Source organism: Brienomyrus brachyistius, chromosome 20 (genome assembly GCF_023856365.1).
Source record: "Brienomyrus brachyistius isolate T26 chromosome 20, BBRACH_0.4, whole genome shotgun sequence".
NCBI classification, from domain to species: Eukaryota; Metazoa; Chordata; class Actinopteri; order Osteoglossiformes; family Mormyridae; genus Brienomyrus; species Brienomyrus brachyistius.
In genome coordinates this window covers 11,750,784-11,775,537 of record NC_064552.1, presented here as the reverse complement: position 1 = coordinate 11,775,537, position 24,754 = coordinate 11,750,784, and the positions used below count along the sequence as shown (strand labels likewise).

General features: G+C 42.2%; 1 protein-coding gene across 4 annotated transcripts in view; it reads left to right on the top strand.

Moving 5' to 3' along the window:
- The first annotated feature begins 6,320 nt into the window (after positions 1-6,320).
- Positions 6,321-24,754, top strand: part of LOC125716029 (muscarinic acetylcholine receptor M3-like) — a 77,413-nt gene continuing 58,979 nt past the window's right edge. For all 4 annotated transcript variants that reach the window (XR_007384244.1, XR_007384245.1, XR_007384246.1 and 1 more), the window contains exon 1: positions 6,321-6,522. The gene's annotated coding sequence lies outside the window, so the exon portion shown is untranslated. The remainder of the gene's footprint in view (positions 6,523-24,754) is intronic.

The window sequence follows — 24,754 nt, the reverse complement described above, 5'->3', positions numbered from 1 at the left end:
TTTCTTCTTTTTTTTTCCTGTCAGTGGTGCTTTAAACTTTCCTTGACAGGTACAATGTGTATGAATCATAATCTAATTCACTCTTAGTCATGGTATAGAGAGAGAACATTTACCTTAGATGTGATTGGCTTGGGAAGTGCAGCATTTTCAGTTCTCATCTCAGTAGGGTTCTGCGTGCATCTGATGTCGCGTGTGTGAGTGATGCATTTTGAAAGTTTGAAATAAAGATACATACAGGTTTTATTCAATGTAATTAAATGTAAAAAAGTAACCCTTTACTTAAAACTGATGTCTATAATGCATTACAGATTCCTTCATAATGCATTATAATGGTTGGTATAAGAATAAAGCATTACAGCATCTTCTATTGACAGGAATGAAGTATTAAAGTGTTGAATATAATACTTCATAAGCTGCAATGAAGCTGTCATCTCTAATGCAATATAGATATAATATAATTCTTAATAATTCATTATAATGGTCGGTATAAGCATTAAGGATGCTTTGTACTGCATTATATAGGTATCCATTATACATTATAGATTAGAGCTTCATAAGCATTCATAATGCATAATAAACAAGGCTATGATGTGTTATGCCCTTTAATTAATATTTATAGCCATGGTTATAATGCTTTATGAATTATAATGTGTTCTGAATGTGTTCATAGAGTCTTTTAGGCATGGCATTCATAGCCATAGCCTTGTTGAATCTTATGCTAAAAAGGAGACACATGCAATCACTCTAATTATTTTTGCAGTGTAGAGGAATGAGCAAATCCCAGGAAAATGCCCTTAATGCAGTGCATCAGTGTCACTGGTCAGCTTCTGTGCCTTCCATTTCCCTCACAATTGGCCATAATTGGATATTTCCAGTGTTCCATGCCAATGAAATATAAAAGACCACTGCCAAAATCTACAGAAGGAGAATGTTCCTAAGGTTTATATTGTACCGTTTTACATAAGCCTACAATGGACTTTTCTTAAATTACTCCTGTTCCTTAATACTGCCCTAGCCTGAAACGTATTTGATTCATTACGAATTTGACCTCGTACCAAATAGTCCACAAACATCTCTACAGTAGACGATTTACTTTCTTTAATTTTTTCCATTCCATTCCAATTCTAACTATAACTCTTCGTCAATTTTTCTTAGATACTGCTCTGGAAAAATTAAGATGCCACTCCATATTTTTTTTTTTAAGTCTGTGTTGTTAAATCCTGGTTTAATCCTGACAGAAGGCTACACTGCGAGGCAGGCTGCTTCTGGGCTCGAAGTTTCTAAGACGATACGCAAGAACAAGGTGAAGCAGGAGACACTGGCGATGGCCAAGAATCAGCCAATTAGAGGACAGAAGCAGCTTTCTAATGCCAGAGATGACCGTGAACTTATCCAGCAGTGCCTCATAAATCGGAGGATGACCTCAAGTGACCTTCACAAAGAATGGGAGACATTAAGTGCTATGATGTGCATTGCTAGGGCAGTTCATAACAGGCTCCTAGAGGCAGGACTGAAGGCCCATAAAACGATGAAGAAGCTCTTCATCAGTGGGAAGCAGGTAAGAGCCAGATGGGAGTTTGCAAAAAAAAAAAATTATATTTTACACAGGAGCACAGCCATAAATTGAGAAATGAGAGAAACAGAACATTTTTTCTGTGGTCTCTTAATTTCTCCCAAGGCTGTATTTGGTTAGATGGGTGTAATAGTTGCTGAGTTGAAGTGTGATTGCCGTGGATTATTACCTGAGGTTTATAGTAAAATCACGCTCAATTTCTCAAGTTCAATTTCCATTCCATTGATTGGATAGGTATAACCTTGTCAGTTGTACTTAGGATAAGCCATTGTTTTACTCTAAGACAGATTCCATCATATCCTTATCTTACAATAACGCTGTCACAGTAGGAAGTATTAATATTCTGCTGATTTAAGGTTTTAAATTATAACAAGTAATGCTTGCATAGATTTGCCTTAGATGTGGCACGGTGACCGTGGGTAACACTGTTCCTTCTCACATCCAGGGTCGCGGGATTGAAAATCATCCTCTTCGTGTGTGCATTTGTGTCCTCGTGTGATCTCCTCGTGCTGAGTGCATTTTCTCTGATCGGAAGACAAGCGCTTCGGCGAACTGGCTTCTCTAAATTGTCCGTAGTTTCTGATTGTATGGGCCCTGTCTGGCTCGCGGTGTCCCCTGCCTCGTGCCCTATGCTGTCTTGGATAGATTCCATCTCTGCATGACCTTTTCCAGGACAAAGCGCTAGAAGATGGATAACAGAATGAATCACGTAATTTATTCATTTTCTAAAATTTCGATTCAAGGTTAATGGGTAAGCATTTTTAACGATTGCATGTTGTAGAAGAAAATATTTTGGGATTATCAAATAAAACAACCTTCATTTTGAATTATATTTAAGTATGGGATTTGTAATCTGGAGTATGGGTCACTAGTCACGGGACCCCTTGAATGTGATAGCGGTGTATGGCAGGACATACGCACGAACGATCACAAACCGTGCAATCTGGAGATGCCAGTTCATTTAACTATCAGGAAACTGCAGCACCCAGTGAAAGCTCATGCGACATGGGAACAACATGCGCGCTGCATACATACTGAGAGGGAACAGCATTTATTCCCCCATCCGTGACGCGTGAAACGACGGCACTCCCTACCGAGTCAACGTACGGCCACCATAATCCGTCATAATAAAAATAACATTTCCAAATACATAATTATTGTTCTTCCTTCCATGTCAATTTTTCATTTACATTGTTAGTATTGAATTGATTCCCCGATTTTCAAGTGTTACTGTGTTTTAAACCATAAACTGTCTGATCAATAATGAGACTGACGTTTTTTCACAGTTTGAATTCTTTTGCAACAATTGTATTGTTTTATGGCGATATTATGGCACAATGTACGGAATGAAATTCTTTGAGCTGGGTTATAAGCGTCCTATGCGCGCGCTGTGTATTCTGTCTGGGTAAACAAAGCAATGAAAATGTACTGCCTTTTCCCTCTAGAGGGCAGTGCGCTCCCCCCACTCTCAAGCACTAATTGGTGTATAACGCAAACGCCACAGATTTCTTTAAATGTACAAAACATTTGTGTCAGGTTACATTTATGTATTTTAAATGAAACTGAAGTTTTAATTATCTGATTTTACAACTTGAGAAATAATTTCAGACTCCCAGGGTTTAGGTAGTGCGGACAGTTATTTGTTTCTCTGCTATGTAAGTACTTCATTTCAGTGTACAGTGCAGGCCAAACGCTGAGGAGAGACTGAGTTTCTCAGTTTTACTCTAACTGTTCTGTACTGATTACCTGATATAAATTTCTCCCTATGATGGACTGGTACTCTGGATATGATAGACTGGTTTCCTCCCATATGCATACTAGAAGACACTCTATACTCACTGCAACCCCAAATTGGAAACGCAGTTGGAGGATGGATGGATGGATGGATGGACGGATGGATGGATGGATGGATGGATGGATGTATGGACGGATGGATATGAATTTCTTCAAAAAATATGGGTGAAGCTGTGGAAACAACACAATATTTGCTGGTTTAGTTGCTGGGAAGTACGATTGCAGTTCTCTGATGTCCGTACCTATGAAATCTTGCCAAGGCATCGTGCCAGGAGAGTGAAGCGGGATCTGGATAACGGTGTTAATGTGCTGGGAGGTGCTTGGCAAGTCACTGCAGAAAAGAAACGGTCAGAGTCAAGATTGCAGGGCCTGAAAAACCTTGATGACATTCAAAACAAGCCTGTCCTGTAACGGAGGGTTTCAGACCGTCATTTACTGTATGCCTGCAAGGTTGAAAGTCATTAATTTAGTGTAATTAAAAGCAGCGCAACTTAATTAAACATTGCAAATAAACTGAACGTCCACTATTTATTGTTAGCTTTCATTCAGCATGATCCACAAACCATGTAAGTTTGCTTACCACTACTAATTGTGCATCTTTATCCACAATGCTACCTTAGAAACGCGTCATGTTGCCATGGTAGTAATAGCCGAGGTTGCTAACATTTGTTTTGGGCTTTGACTCAGTGCTGGTAATAAGGTTGCACGTTGGTCATTTGCTGCAGTAAATCCTTTAAAGAATCTGACTTCATTTGGCTGATTTCATTGACTAGGATTTGTTGTCTAATTACAGAATTATTTTTGGAGAGGTTTTCTGGAGATAGTTCGATGTGTTTGTATTGGCAAAAAAAATGTAAAAAATCAAATATGTTGACTATACTTAATAGCAGCCTGTTAAGATAAACAGAACGTTCAAAGGGATTTGGTGAACCAGGGTTTAGACCATGATGATGGTTTACCTCGGCAGCAGCTGTGATGATGTCTCACAGCAGGCCCTGCTGTGATGCCGTACAAATTACAGAGGTTAGTCTTTCGGGGGGTGAAAAATAAACCTGGGTGTTTTGAGTCCGGTTGTTGAGATTTGCTGAGGTATGAGCGTTGTGTGTATAAAGCCACGAGGCTGAGGAGGAGAAGGGCTACAATGTTTTACGGCGGAAATGCAGCCCCTTCGTGTCCATTGTTCACTTTTAGTACCTTTCATTGTTTAACTTTAATAGCGAACCGTGAACGTTCATCTGCCTGAATTTGTGTTACGATTAAGCCAATATATCACTAGCTATTGGTTCGGATTGCTGTTGAGGTCTATTTCCTAGAGCAAGGTCTAACACAGAACAGAGCTAATGTCTAACACATACAGTAAGTATTAAATAGATATGTACAACGTGACTTTGCAAGCATTTTTTGACAATAACACGAACTTCACAGCGCTGGATGGCAGACAACATGATCCTGCCATGTCTCAGTGCCATTTTTTCACGCCACGCTTTTTTAGAGCTGATGTTCAATCTGAACAGCTCACATCTCTTCAGCATGACCTACTGATATTTCACCCAGAACTATACGAGCAAGAAACTGACGCGTTTAATGGTAATGCACACTGCAGATTATCTGCCTTCACGTTCCGCCTATCTAGCCCAACACACCCTTAATCGCTATGCTTAACAGCAACTGTCCGCGTGCAGACACGTACATCGCCCGAAGAAAAATCTTCGCACTTTTCTGCCAATGGGCTTGGTGAATAAACATGGACATTCCCACCTGTCGCCCTTCATGCCAGAATTTTATTGCACGATCCAAATGTGGCATTTTCTGCATTTGCTCGAGGACCTGAGACTGATTTTTGATGGTGCCTCTTAAGACATCATTCCCTCGTGCAGCTCATCTGACGACTGTGAAAGAAGTGAAACTCCTTTACTTGTGAATTGCTCCCTATTTATTTTAAAGGACGTACACATTTATTTCAAACGGCTCCCGGACGTTCTAAAGACATACATTAGGCATCTGCTAGTTACTGCCGAAAAATATTTTTATGTCATTTGGTTCGCAGTATGAATTTTCAGACGGTTTTATGCAGCACACTGACTAGCGGTACAGTTCGCGCCGATGACAGCACAGTCGGCAAGCTCTGACAATTACCATACAGCTCAGGGAGCTTCCTCCCATTTCAGTCTGACACACTTGTGTAGAGAGAGGAAATAATTATTATTTGATACACCTTTCTCACATCTCTGAGACCAGGGCTTGAGTCTCTGCCCCGGTTCAGTGTCAGTGGAGACATTCAGGCCCCCCTGACAGATTCAAGTCCCCCCTGTAAAGTGCTGCCCCCCCCCCCCCCCCCCCCGAATCTGTCAGGGTATGCACGCCCCTGGTGTGCCGTTTGCACTTTCTCCTCGTGCCATGGGGTTTCTTCCCACAGTACAAGAACTCGCTAAGGCGAAGTGGAGCTGCCAAATTGCCCGCAGGTGTAAATGGCTACCTTGCGCCCATAGCTTCTGGAATAGGGTCTGGAGCCCTACAACCCTGCATTAGACAAGCAAGTATAGATGATGGATGGATGGATTGACATTTGTAGCTGTAGAATTTATTTACAAGATACAGGGAGAGAATCACTTGAATATAATGTAGGGAACATTTACTCCGTAAAGAAAAGCAAACAAATTGCAAAAGGAAAGAAAGTCATATGATCATGATGTCCGTGGCCATCCTCAGCACCACCGTGACAGAAAGGCTCTTTGCCATAACTCATTACTTACCGTGTTCCCTATTGCTACAGTGCATGGATGCGAGAAACGCAGATAACCCCCTTGCATCCTTGCATCTGACGTGTAAGGGGTGTGGCACTTGCCCTCAACGTCACCGTCACACTGGCCAATCAGGTGAAGGCACCCGCAGAAGCGATTCCCAGGCGCGACTGAAAATTCCGCTGGTGCTTTAATTAATAATTGCAAGGGGGCAGAGCGCCGATCGCGAAGCCATCGGGTCCGGTACCGAAGGGAACGGCGCACTTTTCTAAGCCGCTCTCAGCACCGAAGTTGTGCCGGTTGGTACGGATCTGAAGCGCCTAATGGATTTAACTTAAATTAAACATCAAGTTGTCCCTCGTTAGTGCTTTGGCCGCTGGCTCCATGCAGTAAGACATCTGCGACCTCTCGAAGGTAAGCACGATTTTTCTCTGTCAAATATGAGAAGGAAAGGCAGCGCAACAGATAACTTTTTCATGAACGGGATGGCTTGAGTCGCGACAATCTTTCCACCGCAATTGCGCCTAGAATGCAGTTCATTGTAAAATATTTTAAAAATTCGAGCTTTGTTGAAGTTTTTTTTAAGTAACACTGTCCTCTTCTTTTAAAACATACGAGCAGGTCAATTAATACGAACTGGTATGAAATCTTACGTATTGAACAGTTTGAAGTAACAAGTGCGCGCGTAGCGTTAAGCAAACGAATGTCTACTACAATATTCCATTGAGTCGTAAAAAGACGCAGTTATCTATTAAAATCGACGATGCCGGGTGTGATTCAGCGGCTGTTTGTTATTGCTTGGTCACTTTTGCAAACGGAAGCTGCTTATAGCTTGTGCTGCACTCCGAGCATGTTTGCAAAGTGCGGCATTGCTGGCGATCCGTTTCCCAGAGCCGTACGTCTGCAGATCTGCCCAGTTTGCAAGGGCACCCCAGTAATAATGGGCGTCCGGGGGGGGGGTGTCACGCAGCATTTGGATTAACGACACACTGTATAATCGTAAAGGGTTTATTCCTTGAAAACAACCATGTTTGTCTTTGATAATGACCATAAAGACCATAACGCCGGTTTCAATGGACGGTCGGAGTAAAAATGACGACTGATTTATTTATTTATTTATTTATTATTATTATTATTATTGACTAAATGATACAATGATTATATAAATAATTTCTGAGTTTTCAGTGAAGTGTATCGTGTAACGGATGTAACTGTATTGTGATGTAAAAACTAGCGCAAATATAGTTAATTTACTGCTTGTTTCTGTTGCGGGAATAGCATGTTATATCATTGAAAAAAGATACGTTAATCTGTATACAACTTTTTGTTTTTCCTCGGAAAATGTTAACCCGTTTCGAGACCTACATATTTGAATATGAGGAATTCGGTCCAAAATGTTGCGCATTGAAGTCGCTGTAATTGGTAGGGATATACTGTTTTCGGTTGGCCTTTGAGAAAACTTCAGTTTTTATCTCTTGGTAGCAAATCCTTTTTTTGTAAAAGATTTTTTTTCCTATTTGCAGGCGCATCCAGAAATAGCATTTCCATCACCGTTAAAACTGTTTCATCCATATTTTAAAACAATCTATTGCCTTATTTGTTTGCTTCTCTGCCATCTGGTATTTGTACAACAGCTGCCTGGTATGTAACGGACAGCTTTTGGAGAATAGTAACAGCTCCTTTAAAACAGTGGGGTTTTATTTGCTGGTAAATGATTATTTTTTAAGTAAGGAATTAATGTATAGGTCATCAATATGCTTCTTGGCTTTGTTTTTGTCTGTGTGTGTTTGTTTGTTTTTTCGATTACCCGTGACAGCTCAGCGCCAGCTCCCCTTGTGTCCCTCAAGCTGCGTTTGAGTTCACGTTTGAGAGTTTTTGCGGCACCTTTAGTAGAGCTGCCGATTCCTGCAGAGCCAGTTTTCACGGTTTTAGCTCCAGATGTGCTCCCGCAGTCACAGCTCTCCCTCGCCTGAAAGTCGCCGTTAACCCCCGTTTGCCACAGTGTCACGGCAGAAAACCCCGATGCGCGCCGTGCGCATGCGGCTCCTTTTTACAGACAGACGGCACCCGGGTGCGTTTGGAGAGCTGGCGGGAAAGCGCCCCGTGCCTGGTCCCTCACCGACACCAACAGCTGACGTGGGGTCGGCAGCCTATAGTGAAAGCACAGCCTTGAAGGAGCGATTTGTTGGGAGATCACCGGCTCAAGCTGTCACCAAAATATAAGGGCTTCGCTGTAGAGGCTGCATTTACACACCTTGGTAGCACATAAACGATCGTTTTTGTGTATTGTCTTAGGTCGATACCAATGGGATAGAGGATAAACCTCACACACTGAAAAACTGCATGTCTCCTTTGGAGTGCCTTCTGTGGCATTTTATACATATGCTCATTCTGACTGTATTAGATACAGGGGAGGGTAAACGTTATACCAGAAGAAGAGGGAGAGATGGTGGACGTGCTGATGTATGAAAATCATGTCGATCTTGTAATTTACTGCCTCTTCATCTTTTGATTAATGCTTAATCATCCTAGGGATACGTCTGGATGTTGCCGTACCTGTAGCATTCAGACTGGTATAGGCTATAGCTCCTTACAGTGCCAGGCTGCACGCAGTAACCTGGCAGGCTGACTGATGGGATACAATTACAGAGATTCAGTCCTCTGTCGGGACTTCTTGAACGCCGTATAGCTCGAATTACCGCGACACTTCTTTCTCCTGCTGTAGCCAAGATAGTTTTTATGATTGCATAATCATTACACTGAAAAATACAACGTATTAGAAACTCATTTGGCGTTGATGGTGTTTAGCATGCAGTGTTAGTGCAAAAAGTGCCTCAATTAGTTGACGCATTAATAAGGCATTAATAACGTGATCTATGTTAAACTATACCGGTCTCGAAAAATAAATACACACACACACGGTCCTGCAGGGAGCTGCGATGCACCCAAGGAGCGTGTTGCGTTTCGATATTCTGACAAGCTTGGTGCTCATCAATCAAGACTATAGCCTTTCCAAGACACTAGCTTTTAATCTGCCACTCCCTTAATGCTCATTAATGCTAAGGCACCGATGCCAAGGTTTATATTTAATATATGGAGTCTTTATTGTGGTGCGCTAATGAAAAAGGTACTGGCCAAAGAATTCTATCAATGGGAAATAACACTCAATAAAGACGAAGTTATCCTGGTGCTGTGTTCACATATTTCATGCCATGTTATCCTAATGAATATTTATAGCTTCTCAGGTGACTTAACCTTATGAATCTGCATTTCTGGTGTAAAATGCGTAAAACGTTCGAACAATGCGCAGATCTACCTGAGCCCGCATGGTGTAACTAGTAAATGATTCTCAGTGACAGGCTGGTGACTGGTGTTGCCTCCTGCTACTAACAGGTCACTGATCCCCTACTGTTAATCAGCAGAGGGTTATAGTGACTGGAAGAGGACCCATGGGAGGGGGGCCCTTGAGCTGTAGGACACTGTGGTGTATAGTGCACAGAGCAGTAATCCTACGGTAATGATGTTTAGTCTGAACATGCAAATATATTACGGCAGGATTTGTTTACTTACTTGCAGACTTTCAGGGGATTGTGTCACAGTTTTCAAGAGAAGTTCAACTCCTCATACATCAGGGCTTGCGTGTGCTGATAGAATACCCTGTTAAGTAGGTACCATCTCGTGAATATACCATTGCTGTTTTCTTAGGCTTTTGTCGTCTTAATCCCTCCCGTTTATGCAGACCTAACATATTTAGCGATGCTAGTGTTGGGGAAACAATAAGGGCGTTTTGGTGTATGGGAAATCCGCCCATTATCAATGAAGAGTTTGTCTTAAGCGACTTTGCGTTACTTTCGCAGTAACTGCGCGTCTTCCGCACTTCGCAGTGATGTCATGCCTCCAAGTTCGTATTTCTCAAATATCCAGAAAGGACCGATGGGTCGTTTGCGGATAAGTGCCACGTATTTCCACTTCTCGGTTCCGCTGTTTAAATAAATAAATCGAGCATTTCTAAATCCCGGGGCATCGCGTAGCCGCGCGCCGTTCCGTATTAAGGGTGGCTTTGTCGAGCTCAGCTGGTGCCATAAAAAAGTGCAATATGCTATAGAATAAAAGAATGCGCTAAAACAAGGGATATTTCCCCCCAATCATAAAATATTAAAATTCATGTCATTTAAATGGGTTACAAAGTTTACGATTTTCCCTTGAATTTGAATCTTTCCCCTTGTAAAATGGAAGAAGCTGTTCTGGACAAATTGCAATGTTTAAAAACATACTCAGTTTGTCTGCAGGCAACAGAATGTACCGCTCATACTGCTGTATACTGCACTGAATCCACTGATCCTGTATAACGCTGTCTGATATGAAAGACATCTGTAAAGTTAGATGTAAAATTGTGTTGTAATACTCAGGGCTCAAGTAATTTAGTAACTCCCTATTCAAGTACGAATCATGAACAAATATAGTAACGCAGGGTTGCTAATTTTGGTCAGTTAGCTGGCATGAGATTTCCGATTGGAGACAAGTCTGCACACACATTTATATGTATGTAACAGTTTTATTACCTTGCAAACAGTCTGCAGCGTTTGCAAACGGCCCCAACACTTTAAATGTAGCAAATTTTAGGTTTATAATGGAATGACGTAGATCTGGCGTAAGATTTCTTGCGTGAGCGTGAGAGTCTGAAAACGTGAGCATGACGTAACGCTATACGTGTACCGTTAGATTGATTAATGATGAAGAAACATGGGATCCAGCGCCTTAATTTTTCAAAATGGGGGTGTGGGATTCCTCACTTAAATGCTTCACATATCAGGGATTTATACACTTTGGTGGGAGGATTCTACTTGTGAACTTAACTTTCCACCTTTACTTGCCTCGGATTGCTTTCGTTGTTTTCCTACAATTTAAAGGATTCTCTGAACTAAACACATCGCTGTAGTTTATTGTCTCTTTCTCCTTCTATTATTTGTCATCCCTTTTAGCTGCATCGCTGTCCTTAGTCTTTCTTTTGGTGGCTCCCTCTTCTCTCTTGTCTCTATCATCTATTCTTTCCCTGTACTCTCGGTCTCCTCCGCTTCATCCCTTTTCACTTAACGACAGCGGTCCGTGTTTGCATGCCTTAAAGTTAATACCCTTGAAATCTGGATGTATTCTAGCGAGAGATGCTGCGACAGCAGAGGGGGCTGATGCTACCTGATCCGCGCCACCTGCCCGATTTGTACTTCGCAAGTCTGTGTATGCGCATCATGTTCTAGCGCGCTTACACCGCATAACATTTCTTGGTCCGTTCCCTTCATGCTACCATTTGCTACATTGTCTGCATTTACTATTTAAACTATATTGGTAACTTTATTATTTAGCAAAAAATGGCGTTAATATAACGACTAACTGAACAACTGGATGAGGGCTGGCACTTTAATACATACAGACAACAAGGCAAACAAAGGGTAGGTGTGGACCATAACCAGATCAACCAATCACTACAGGTATGGGACAACAAGGAACAGGTGGAATAAGTTACAAGTAACGAGCACAAGAAATTAAGAAAAATTACCAAACACTAATGACTAACTAGACAAGGAGTCTTTGAACATTAGCAGAACGTAACTCTGCAAGGTATGGGCAAGGTCGACTATAAACAGGAACACAAAGCAGAAACAAGGAAAAAATAGCAAAAGCTAAGGATAAAATAAAGCCCAATAAATTAAAAAGTTACAGCAGGCCTTAGGCCAGTCGCAAACCCGTGACTGGAGGGGTATCCATTTCTGAGCCACTCACTTGACCCTTTGAGCTATGCAGTGATTTGGGAAGTAAGGAAACACACTGGGGATTTAGGGCTAAAAGACAGAAGAGGGATCTGCATGTACAGCGACACCCGATGGCCAAATGGGGACAAAACACATGGGACAGGGCCAGACTGGCACCAGCCCAGACACTAGGCTATTTTATCTAAATATCCTGTATCTGTGCTAGTTTATATTTCCATCAGTTGAGGTTACTGCCATCCAGAAACATGCTATTTTTGGTATACTCACTCTGAACTGAAATATGAAGTCTGGCGTATTTTGTCTTTGCTGCAGCCGTATAATATCACTGCAAATCCGTAGGATCAGGAAAACAGTGGACAAAATAAATAACTATTTTCTCTAGTTGTTCGTCTTTGGCATAATCCGCTGATTGTGCAGCAGCATAATACAGGCAGATGTCAGGGACATATATAGGCAGCCCCCCCACCGTGACTGGGGTACCTAACAAGACCCATGAATGCACACGCAGACACCAGGGCAGGTGCTATGCAGAGCCCTAATGAGATCAATATGTAACTAACACTTAGTTTCTGGTTAATTAATATATTAACTAAGAGTGTAGTCTGCTACATTTGTGCCTCTTCGAGTAAAGTGTTGCCAAGAGTTCAAATTTTTTGCTAATGTTTTAATATTTCGAAATGGTAAATTAACTGTAAAGGTAAGGGAAGTGAAAGTATGTTATTACTGAGAATCATTATTTTCACAACTGCATATCCATTACAGGATTTGTGGTACGATTTGCACTTGTTTCCTTGTCGTAATTGTAATTGTAATTGCAATTGCAGAGAGGAAGAATTTGAAGAACCGACTGGGGCAGTTTGCATGTCTGCTTTGATAGCTGTTTAGCTCGACCTTCTGGATTGGTCTGGAGCTGTTTAAGTCTGAGAAATAATGCTAAGCGATCAAATACTGTGATATTCGGCTGTCACAAGGACAACCTCTTGCAATGAATGGCAAGAATGTGATTTCAGACTGAGCCTGCATTGCTGTGATTGGTTTTTATATTACAATTTACTTTCACAGAGTAGTTTTGTCAAGGGATGAAGTGAATCTGAAACTTCTTGAAAAGGTCATCACTTGAAGTTAGTGTGTATACAATGGATTAAGGCACCATGGAGACATTATCCATTCAGTGACACCTTACTGAAGGATCATGTAAGGGTAGGGGAGAGAAGTTTGAGGTGGACCAGTTTGAGACCAGGAATCCTGAATAAAATAAAGACATCCTCCCCTTGTCCCTTGGGGATGATATCCACACTCTGGGATTTTTCCCGTTAATTCCCATGGAAAGTTTCAAACTTGGAATATTTCCAAAATTTCTCAACTTAACTTCCCACGGAATGGAAAGTTTCTGAAAATGTTCCATCCCCATGCAGCTCTCCACACTCTGGATTCTGATGGATGCCAGCCCTTGTATCCCAAAAATGTAAACGTTCCCTAAAAGGGTTCACACCCAGACCCAGTAAGGCAGTAAGGGTTCATTCACTGTGACGATGCGAGGGGGTGACATGGTGGTCAGTACTGTCTCCACATAGGGTTCGACTCTCCGCTATAGCGCCATGTATGTGTTGTTTGCATGTTCTCCCCATGTCGTTGTTGGGTTTCCTTCAGCTATTCCACTTACCCCCCCACAGTCTAAAAATACACTGAGGTTAATTGGAGTTACCAAATTGCCCGTGGGTATGCAGGTGTGAATGGTGTGTGAGTGTGCCCTGTGATGGTTTCATGCCCCATCCTGGGTTGTTCCCTGCCTTGTGCCCCTAGCCTCCTGGATAGGCTCTGCGCCCACCTAACCCTGAACAGTACAAGCTGTTACAGAAGATGGATGGATGAAGATATGCGACCCGTCATACCACACATCCCTGCTTAAAATAACATAACCCCTTGTTTAATCGGAGATGGTGTGTTCATTAATTCTTTTTCCTAGTGTCCCTATTTAAATCCCACATTGTCATTTATGCTGGTTGCTGGTCAGTACATCGTTAACGGCAACCATGTAGTTAAATCTATGGGAATCAATGTCTGGATAGTGACACTGTTATTCGCTCAGGTAAGAAGAAATGCCAAGTGCATTAAATCAGGCCCTCTGTGAAGCGTGAAATATTTATCCTATGACTAACTAGTGGTTTCATAGCTTTGAGACGGTGTAAGTAATTAATGTGCCCAGTTGAGAAGTGTCTGGCTTTTTCTACAGTTTTTTGACGTGCTTCTTTGTGGAATTAGAACTTGATTCACTGTAACGTGTTATAGCTCCTCCCTATTCTTTTCTGTGTATTTTTTATTATTGAAAACTAATCAGTTAGTTCTAGCAGTTACCCTTCCCGAAATGCACGGGTATATTTCGGCCGGCCCTGTTTAACAGTGTGAATTTGTTGAAGTTGGGTGCAATTTCAGGGGCTGCGGTAACACAGACGCTGACTATGGTGTCACCTGACAACTGCTTCTGATCACTGGCCAGCCCTTTTGGGGTTTGGTGGAGTAAGTTCTGCCCAAGGTACTGGGGGGGTCGATGGAACGGTACATGTCCCTCAGCCATGTTTACTGGACGCTGTCCGGTTGTGCTTATGTAGAACTTTGCAAACCGCCTGTATCTACTGTTTTCATCTCCAGGCCTCCCCAAGTTTGGCTCCTCTCTCTCCTTTGTTGGGGGGGGGGGGAACAAGTTGTATTAATCATTCTGCCCAATACATACACAAACAGCATGTAGACCACACATTCACTGCTTTGGGAGCCACAAATGAAAGAAACGTCTTTAATTTGAAGAGGAATATCTATCCACCATCCATAATTAAAGATATAGATTTGTCTCGTAATGTTAACACACATCCTGATGGATTTAGAACTGAAAACTTGCCTGTATTGTTGTGGGGATTTGAGTTTATTTGAAACGTAGGATCATAGGGTTTAGTTTTTTTTTTTCAAGGACCATTTCTGAAACCAGTATCCATGAATCTTACAGGCTGTTGAGTCATTCTGTTCTTCAGACGGGGTGCTGGACTCACCATAAGCCCAATAGCGAGTTAAGTGGGCTGTGTTTGTTAGTCGTAGCAGTTAGTATCTCGGCCAGTCACTCTCTCAGTGAGGTCACATGTGCATTCAGATGAGTCGAGTCATAATCCTAGCAGGTGTAGATTTCAGCAGTGGGGGGTTCATGGGATTTCGTCTCACATTGCACTAAATAAGAGTGGTGTACTTGCTTTTTTTTCCATGCAAAAGTAAATTTAATTTTAGATTTATGAACGTCCTCATGATGAAATGAAACCTTGCATGCTACATCGCCAAAAGTATGTGGATACCCCTTTTATTCTCGTTATAATTAGCGGAATTGGCTAATTACGGCACAACCACTGCTGACACAGGTGTATAATTAGGCACGTAGCAGAAACCACCGGCAGCGGAATGTGTGGTTGTACAGAAGAGGTTGCTGACCTTCTGCTTGGCTCCGTTACTGGATGCCGAAGTCAGTTTGACAGATTTCTGCCCTGCTAGCGCTGCCCCAGTCAACCGCAAGTGACGTGGAAACATGTGGGAGCGAGTTCAGCTGCGAAGTGTTTGGCCACGCCAGCTCGCAGAGAGGGACCTGATCACCCAACATCAATACCCAACCTGAATGGCAGAAAATCCCTGTGGCAACGTTCCATTACCTAATAGGCCATTATAGTAACAACGGGGAGACCAGCTCAACATTAATACCCCTGGATTCAGAATGAGATACTGAAGAAGCTGGTGTCCACCAACTTTTGACCATACAGAATAGTGTGCATCCACTCTATATCTCTCTTCCCATTTGACCCTTTTTTCTTGTTTGGTGGAACAAGTATGGTGAAATGCATAATGCCATATAAGAATTCTGCAGAATGTTTGCTTTATAAATCACCAATACCGCACATTCTTCTTGGTCTCTTGTTCAAAGCCAGAAATGGTCTATTACTCATTTTCTGTAGGTTGCTGCTATTGATTTTCTGATATTAACAGTGCAGTCACTGACGTGAGCGCGACCCAAAGTGAGCTGAGATCCACACTTTCTATGAGTTAGTCTTGATGAATATGTAGCGTTTGTGTGGGGGTGGAGAGAGGGTCGGGGGTTTCCTCTAATGACGAATGTCGAAATCACCACATCATTTACCCCCTAGATGTCTTGTGTTTTCTGCTGCCATAATGTAATTTTATGCATGTTTTAGTTTTGAGGAGATATAACATGTAGTCTGTCGATCACACTTCATTGGGGAAACCTGCAGTACACCTACAGTATTTTGTTCTCTGAAAGGTAACAGTATCATACCTGGACTTCAGCTTTTTGTCTGCCCTCTGAAGTTTCACACCATCCTCCATGCAGATCATAATACCTTATCCTGGGTTCTATGCTAAGGGTATGGAGTTTGTTTCCCTTTGTGGAACAAAGAAAACATTCTTGTGGTTTTGTTTCATAATGCCAAGATCAATGTGAGCAGTGTTACACCAGGCAGCACAACAGCTAACCTGCATCTACTGCATGTGAGGTCAAACGTTTTTTCCAAAGATTTCTCACGCATTGTATTGTGGGCAGTTATGTTTCATTTCAATCAAAAATGATTTGAATGGTCCAGCTTTGCCCAAGATGCATCTTTGAAGTTCAAGAGACTTAAGACTCAAGAATTCTTTATTGCCAACACATCCATGTACGAGTACACGCTGCATTGAAATACTATTTTGTTTGGGCCCCCTCTATGGTGCTATATGTAAATACAAAAACAGAAGATAAATGTGAAGCATTAAGTTGTTCAGTTACAGGGGTAGGTTTTAACTCTGATGTAGAGTTTCTGCATACACTTCCAGCTGAAGAACACAGCGCACTGTACTCAATCACCCTAAGCTCACATCCACCCATTGTGTATTTATTTGTGGGCTTTAAGGTCTGTAATAATCTTCATTTAGTGAGCCGTCAGTCATGAATTGACAAAAATCACTTCATTTTTGAGCATTATTGAGTTAAGATATACCAACGCCTCTGAGCTCCTATCCAGGATATGTGATTGGAAGATGGATGGATTGACATGTACAAATGTGAAAATCTCATTATTGTCCCGATGTCTTGCGTATGTTATGAAATATTACATATTTCAATTTTAACATTCGTCCTTATTTACACTTTTTTTTAATGCATGTTTGGCAGATTGGGGAGGCATTGTGGCACACTGTTGCCTCACACTTCTGGGACCGGGGTTTGAGTCTCCGGCCACCAGGTCAAAGTGGGTGGAGTTTATATGTTTTCATGAGGTTTCCTCTCACAGTCCACAAACATGCTAAGGTGAATTGGACCAACAGTGCCCATAGAATGGCATGTGTGCCCTGCAGTGGGTTGGCACCCGTTTCTGGAGTATATGTCTGTAGCTTCCAGGATAGGATCCACAACCCTGCATTGGACAAGCAGGTATAGAAAATGTATAGATGTCCGGCAGATCCCAGAACATCTCAAAAGGTGAAGATGATTAAGTGTGGCTAATGAATGTGTAACTTTGTCCAATTCGCGTGTAAAACATGCCCTATAATGGAAGGCAGCTGAGACTTCAAGTATTATGGCTGATAACCGTGACACTATTTGAGGGTTCGGAGCTGTGCTGGTGGTCCTTGGTAGAGTAATGCGTCAGAAAATCTCTGGCCAGTCTTTGGGTTCCCAGTCCTAGGCTGCCTCACAGTACTGGAACCAACAACCATAGGGAGCCCTTGGAGAGGCAGTGGGTGGGGATGGCGCTCTTAGATGTGATGTGGAATCACCTTTGATAACCTTTTTCAGCATGTAGTATCCCTACGGGGCACAGCAGGTAACAGAGAGTTGTGTGTGTCTCTCCGCTGGCTGCCTGTCTGTAGGTGAGCTTCTCTCTGGTCTTTCTAATCGAGCTTCTCGTTAATGCTTTGTCCTCCAGGCTTCAGCGTGGGACAGGGTGTGCTGTCCTTATCCTGCTTGCTCGACGGTCATTCTGTCTGTCCATATTTCTGTCTGTCTGTCTACCCCCTCCTCCCCTTTTGGACTAAACACTTGCTGTGCAAACAGTTTATATTATTTATGCCACATGTAGTCCAATCTTTACTCGAGGTAGATGGGTTATACAGGTTTTCTAGTTGCTACGGTTAGTCAAGGTTTTTCCACTCGTAACACAACAATGAGAACGGCTCCATCGTGCATTTCTCACAGAAGCGCTACGTTTACCCCGCATGGGAAATCCGCGTAACGCATCAAGATTTGTCTGGCTCTCAGACATCGGCCTTCGATAGACAATAAGCAGCGTGGACGCTAAAGCACACAGCCCAGCAGGAACCTGAGTTTCCCCTTCCAGAAAAAAATTGAGACGCCCTTTTTTTGCATCCCGCCGTCAGATTAGAGAACAAGGCGATGGCGTTTTTCAGTTGGCCGGCTGCGTCTGTGCGTCGATCGACATTATCAGCGTCCTGCTGTGCATGGCTCAAAGGGCTTACGTCGCTCATTCTCTTTGATCGTCTTATAAATCCAGACCTCAGTCTTCTTCATTTAGAGCCTGGAGCTCTCATGCTTATCCAGGTCTCCCTCAGGGGTTTGGACTGAGAGAGCTGCTGAGGAACATCCCTTGCAGTCTAACAATCCATCACACATTTGACATGACCAGCTTCCTGTTTTTTTCAGTCTGGCGGTACTGAGCTAACCCTTGAACCGAAGTCGCCAAAGAAAGTGTATGTTTCAAAAAGTCCACGTTTGATGAGCAGTTTTGAAACAATGAAATTAATTGCCAGAAGGATCTACAATGAATCTTCTCAGGCACCTGTGCGTTTCGTTAAAGCTGGATCATCCACAAGTGCCTCATTTTCGTACGATTTAGTCCCTAAGCATGATATGCCTGGTTTCAGTTCTTTCCTTCGCTAGTACGGTAATATTATTCAATAATGAAACAGTCCAAGTATGGTACATTAAATAATTAAAACACTTTAGACTACTCGGCTACTTACAAAGCTAATGATTTGAAGCATTAATAAATAGCGCATTAAAATAATATTACCCATGATGCCTGAAATGGGCTAGCCCCATCTCATATTGTATATCAGCTGCAGCATCAAGTCTCTGTCAGAACACTGAGGTCCACCTCTGATCAGTTTCTCCTGTCGGTCCCATAAATCTCAGCTGAAATCAGATTCAGTAGCGTTCAGGTTTGAAATATGTATCGTTTTGCAGATATTGTCATACTAATAGACACACCATCATCTAATATATGATTTAAGCATTTTAAATACCTTTCACCTGCAAGTTGGGAGTGGGGGGTGGGAATGAGTTTTGCAGATTTGTTTCCCACTGGTCAGACTCAGAACCCAGAGACTCGGGATGTCCGATGAGGTCAACCCATAATTGTGACCAGGTCCAACGCAGCTCAGTCCAACACTGACACTGCAGAAATTGTTTTAACCTCCAGGCTGTGCTGTATATAGCCTGGCTGTCTGAATGTCCTTAGGGGGGGAAGAGCAAAGAGGAACTGTCACTAATGTGCGTCTACTGAGATTCCCTTCAGGGTGGTCACATGGCGCGGGCCGGGGAAACGACGCAGGGACCGCGACATGAGCAAGTCTAATTGAAAGTGTCAGAGCCTCAATGTCAGCCCTTGGTCTTGTGACGAATCCGTCTCGAAAGCGTATAAGCGGGCGGATCCATTGTAGGGGTGTCAGAACAAGAAGTCGATTCAGGACTTGAACCAGCAACCACTCGGAAGACCTATAATGTGGCACGTTTAGTTTATGATTCAGCCCTGATCCAGGGGCATGGTGGTGGTATAATCAGATTGGATCAGCTGAAATCAGCATAAATGGCTAAATAATTGCAGTCTGTTCCTGTAATGGGCACCTAAGTGACAGAACCTCCAGGGTAATATCTAAGTATACCAACCTGCCATAATGCTGCAGGTATAAATATGCACATGTAGGGCATTTGGTGCTATTGCACATGTCCAGAAAACAGAGGAGCCTCTGGCTGGGTCATGCTTTCCAGCCAGACCGTGTGACGAGGCCCTTTCCATCAGCGTCACTTGCTCTTGTGCGTCACCGTTGAATTGACCAGCCAGGCGAAGAACATCTGCAGAGGGTTTCGAATGCTGCCATTACCTTGCATCCCGGTCCGGGGTCAGGACGACCCCTCCCCGCGTCAGGTCAAAGGTTAGAAAGGTTGGTGCAGATCCGAGGCTAGCTGACTTGCTGGGAAGTAATAATTACTCTGGGGAACGTTCGCAAATAAGCATGCCACCTTTACACGTTGCTCTTTGGGGAGAGTTCATAGGATTCAAAATGCGCCGGCAACGGTTTTCGATCACTTTTAAATCTAATTTATAGCGTCTGCAAAAGCTCTATCTGAAGCTAGGCTTAAATCTAATGTCTAACTTAATTTCACCAGTTGCCTGGTGATTTACGAGACGACTAAACTATTTTAACCCCCTTACCCTCCCCCCATGGGGATATCATCGCAGTTTATTTAACCAGTTCCACTGAGAACACTGTTTATTAATCTGCACATTTGCATTCATTGATGTAGAAATGATTTTTGCCATGCCACAGAGTCCCCCATGTATGCAAATATGAACGATTTAACATTTTAGCGATTTCAACTTTGCAAGAAGTTGACTGTCCCCAGTTACTACTGGGTGGATGGCGGATGTGGAAGGAGCTGTTCAGTTGCATATTGTAGGGAGGTAGTACTTTTCTGATTAGTAAAAAGACTCACCCGTGCAAGCACTTAATGGGGGAAAAATACAGACCACTACAAAAATCCTTGCAATTTCTTAGCACATTTTGAAATGTCATGCTTTTAGTTTTAGAATGGCGATATACTCATGGGCTTTTTGTGTACTATAAATGCAACTTCAGTCCTCAAAATGCTAAATTGGTCTGTGAGACTCTGGTGAATACCCCTCTTTGAAAGAGTCTGATCTGAGAGAAGCTTAGACCGTCTCAGCATCAAGTTTTCCGCATGGAGCCATTGAGTAATGTCTGTCTGTGTATATTAATGCTTGACACCATTTACACATTTATCACAGCGATAATATTTGAAAGGCTGCTGCACAACTTGACCTACTTGGGCTCTTCCAGAGTTGAGAGCACCGATATCTCTATTAGAAGAAAGCTGTCTCGAGTAAGTTGCAGTTTTAAAGTTCTGGTTAATTCTGGTTCAGATATTAAGATACTCGTAAGAGAGGAGGAAGAACTAAAGCATGTTTATGAAGTGCAGATGAATTTAAGGGAAATGAGAAAGAAAGAACAATGAACGAGTTCCAGGCTCTGGGGCCAAGAAAAAACAGATCTCAGTCTTGTTTAGCGATTAGTAATATAGAACAAAATAATGAATGGATAGATTTGCGCTTTTATTTACTGATAGCTATCATGTATGCAATGCTTGCAGTCCAATGGTCTGAAAAGCCGTCTGATTTATAATTGCTGGCTCTGAGCTGATTGGTAGCTATGCAAAACCTCTGTTTTAGTGATCAAGTCCAAATCTGTCCATCTTCCAGCTGCTTATTCGTTTCAGGGCCACTGGGGAGTCTGGAGTCTATCCCAAGCAGCACAGAGCGCGAGGCAGGGGTACACGCTGGAGGGGATGTCAGTCCACATGATTAGCATAATTGGAATTGCTAATTCAACACTGAGGGTTTGTACAGTCCTGCAGGACATTCTCGGCGTCGGACACTGTAACTGTAGCTTTTGAGAAACAGCAGGGCATCGAAGTCACATGATCATGGCTATTCTACCTGGGCTTCTATTGATTACGAAAGACTTCTTGCCTACATTTTCTCGTGTCCACAGCCAGCCTTTTATACATTTCTTAGCTTTTACGTAAACTCAATTCGATTTCTCTCTAGCTAGTGTCCAACCACACTGAGCCAGCCCACGACAGATTAATATATTTTTAAACACGTTCATTTTATTTGTAGCTTGGTATCAAAATTTCATAGTCCTTTCAGAATCACTTTGTTGTGTAACCTGTCAGTGTTCTCGGATGAACCGCTACAGTTCGCACTTCACCGTGGAAACTCAAGCACTGCGAATGAGGCTTCTGGATGTTCTGGTAAAATTAATTTTGAAAAACACATGAATAATCTAAATCTTTCAGTTGTTGAAGGGGAGAAATGTAAATGCTTAAATATTTCAGGCTTTATTTTTCCACTTCGGTGAACTCAAACCAGTTCCCGGAGTAATACGTTTGCGAATCTCACTGCACCCTGTGAATGAGCTGCTCAGTGCTTAAAATGACTTGAGATTTTTAAAGTTTCTTCATAACTGTTGAATTGCATGTCCAGTGCATCTCTCTTTCAACACGGTTTCTACACTGAAAGCGCTCTATTCTTGAGTAAACGCTTGGAGCGAAATAAAATTGTTCGGAGGACTAAGTTGTGTGCAGTTTTGACCACTGCAATATACAGTGTTAGGACATAGGAAATTTTTAGGCCTGAAATATTTAGCCATTTTCCATTTATACTTGCACAGAAAGACCTTTCTTAATAATACATGATTAGTGCAATTAACATCATCTATATATCACAATCTATGTTCTATTAATATCCTATATGTCCCATAATGAAATAGGCCTGTAGTAATGTTCTCATATAAATTAACCAGTCATGAGGTTCAGATCAGTGATGATGTGGCTATAACAATATTACGGAGTAGGTGTTTAAATTTAACGTCAGATCTTTTGCCACAGGAAACGGAAGAAAATCTTTGATACTATCCTGATATTGGAAATATCTCACACCTCATCAGGATGGCAAGAAATGGAAAATGTCAGACATCCTGAATGTGCCAATTGTGTCTTGAAATATATCTTTGCATTTTGGGAAAAAAAGGGTCAGTTGCTTCCTCTATAATCGAGTAAAGTTCTTTAACTTCTGCTGTGAGTTAAATGAAACGTATGGAATTCAGACTGGGGTTAAGGATGTAGCCTTGCGGCCTGTTAGCTGTAGCTCCTAGAAAGGGCTACTGCACTAGAGCAATTGAATAAGATACTTAACCAGGACAAATCTGGTACGATCTCCTGCTGTGTTAGTGGGTTAATCTCTAGGCTGCTGTATGTAAAACGTAAGTGTTAAGAGGCTAACCGTGTCGAATCATCCATCCATCCCTTTTACAAACCGCTTATCCTACTGGGTCACGGGGGGTCCGGAGCCTATCCCGGAAGCAATGGGCACGAGGCAGGGAACAACCCAGGATGGGGGGCCAGCCCATCGCAGGGCACACTCACACACCATTCACTCACACATGCACACCTACGGGCAATTTAGCAAGTCCAATCAGCCTCAGCATGTTTTTGGACTGTGGGGGGGAAACCGGAGTACCTGGAGGAAACCCCATGACGACATGGGGAGAACATGCAAACTCCACACACGTGACCCAGGTGGAGACTCGAACCCACGTCCCAGAGGTGTGAGGCAACAGTGCTAACCACTGCACCACCATGCCGCCCCCATGTCGAATCATTTAATGTAATTGTATGTTTGTGGATGCTGGCATGGTTACGATTTATAGAAACAAATCCATTACAGAAATGGACGAGATGGCAAAGGCGTTTATTGGAAGCATGCATTAAGTCCTATAAATTCGGTTTTGCATTTGCTTTTTAATGGGATTGTGAATCATTTCAAATATGCTATTTAAAAAAAAACACCAGCTGACAGTGTGAGGCAAACTGGAGTCGGAGGGAAAATATACAGAAATTATTTCCATATTTATATGAATTGCATATTAATGGCATAAAATGAAGCAGAGCATCAATTTATCACTCTGCTACCGTTCGCATTTTAGGAATTATGGCTGCGTTAAGAAAGAGGAAAGTAAGCAGAATGAATTCAGTCAGCTGTCAAAAATGTTATGATCGCAAGACTGAACAAAATGTGTTGAGGAGGTGCAGGTATTTTCACAGTAAAGTACTGTTTTAAAAAAACCTCTAAATGTAAAACAGTATTGATCAGAATTTTACCAATAAGCGAGAAAATAATCTTTGCGCTAGACTGATTTATGAGACCTGTAGAATGTAAACCAAGTTCATACGTCCCTTACAGGATTCGTAGACCATAAAAAATAAATCTTGATGGATAGATGGACTCAAACAGACTGACGTTATTTAAGCTCAAGGGGGGATTTTCAAAAGAACATTTTTATTGATCTTCAGTTTCTGCTTTTGTAGAATTAATTTAAATCTCTCTGACGTTCAAATGCGAATGAAACAAAAAATTTGTATATGCTGGGAAACTCGCATGTTGTTTTACCCTTTTTAAAAACATGCCTTACGTGGACGTTAAGTTACAAATCTAGAGACTTCTAACCGGGACTCGGGAATTTGAAATTCTTTCATTTTGAAATTCCGTTCTACGTCTGCTTATATTATTGGTGGTCACCTTATTTAGCGTGAAATTTACGCCTCGTATTATTTTGGGCTGCACCAGTTGGATGACCAGTGATCATCCCGGAAGCCAAAATGAAACGTACCGCAAAGATGTTTGGTGGCAAATGGTGCGTCTTTGATGCGGGCTGGGGAAATTCCTTATAGGAATAACTGAACACACAACCCTGACTGCAATCTGTTTACAACGACCACACTTATGCATCCCCCCATATTGGGTAAAGATTGTTGCAAAATATTTCCATGCTTAATAATTCTTTTTTTTTTTTTTTTTTTTGTCATAACATTGTGTCAGCAGTGGTTGTCCATTACAGAATCATTTTTAATTGCAAGGGGATCCACAAGCAAGAAGAGATAGTAAGAATATGATATTTTTACTCAGAGTACCAAACTGCTCCGGTGCCTGTCCCAGTAAGTCCAAGACTTGTGTGGGACTCCTTCCCATTGCTGGGAACATTAC